The sequence below is a fragment of the Penaeus chinensis genome, chromosome 8, assembly GCF_019202785.1.
Source record: "Penaeus chinensis breed Huanghai No. 1 chromosome 8, ASM1920278v2, whole genome shotgun sequence".
In the NCBI taxonomy this organism is placed as follows: domain Eukaryota; kingdom Metazoa; phylum Arthropoda; class Malacostraca; order Decapoda; family Penaeidae; genus Penaeus; species Penaeus chinensis.
The window spans coordinates 31,533,014-31,534,194 of NC_061826.1; positions in this window are offsets into that span (position 1 = coordinate 31,533,014).

Consider the following 1,181-nt stretch of genomic DNA (forward strand, 5'->3'; position numbering starts at 1 on the left):
ATATATATATATATGTATATATATATATATATTTACATATATATATACATATATATATATATATATATATATATATATATATATATATATATATATATATATATATGCGTGTGTGAACCCGTGTGTGTGTGTGTGAGAGAGAGAGAAAGAGAGAGAGAGAGAGAGAGAGAGAGAGAGAGAGAGAGAGAGAGAGAGAGAGAGAGAGAGAGAGAGAGAGAGAGAGAGAGAGAGAGAGAGAGAGAGAGAGAGAGAGAGAGAGAGAGAAAGAGGAGTGAATGTATGTGCGTACATACTGTATGTGTGATAGATATATGAGGCATGACATGGTTGCATTACTGGGTCAAGGAAAGCACTTCGATACATCAATTTCCATAATCATCAAGTAATGTCATTGATTTTCCATCCCAGTGTCAGTAGGCAATATATCGGCCATGAAAGGCACGGAAATCAGATTAAAAGCATTATACAATTTGTATATATTGTATACAGTAACTTACGGTATGGCGTTTCCGGTCTTCCCTCCCAGCCTCAGTTGGACAATTTGACATTTTCTTGCTTTTGGTTCGACTATCATTGCACTAAATGTTTCCGATTTCCAGGTAGTTCTTTTTAAAGGAAGGGGATATCATATACATACATACATGTATATATATATATATACATATATATACATATATATGTATTTATGTTTATTTTTATACACACACACACACACACACATATATATACACTATGTAATCTATATGTACACACACACACACACACACACACACACACACACATATATATATATATATATATATATATATATATATAAAGGGAGAGACAGAGACAGAGAGACAGAACGATCGAGAGACTGAAAGAAAGAGTCATATACCAGGAAACAATTTTTCAAAATGTCCATTCCTCACACAGTTCATTATTTCTCGGCCGGCGCCCTTGTCTCTCTCTGGAGCCTACGTGTCGTTTGTTCCCCAACCATTTTTTTTCTACACATGACCTCACGTAGAAGGAAAAAAGAAAAAGAAAAGGGGAAAGAGAGAGAGAGAGAGAGAGAGCCATCTATTGACAATATTTCGAAATCACAATATTTGTTTACCACCACGAGCAATACTCTCCCCAACCCCCCCAACCCCACACACACACTCCATCGTATCGAAAATTCTTCATTATTCTTATCA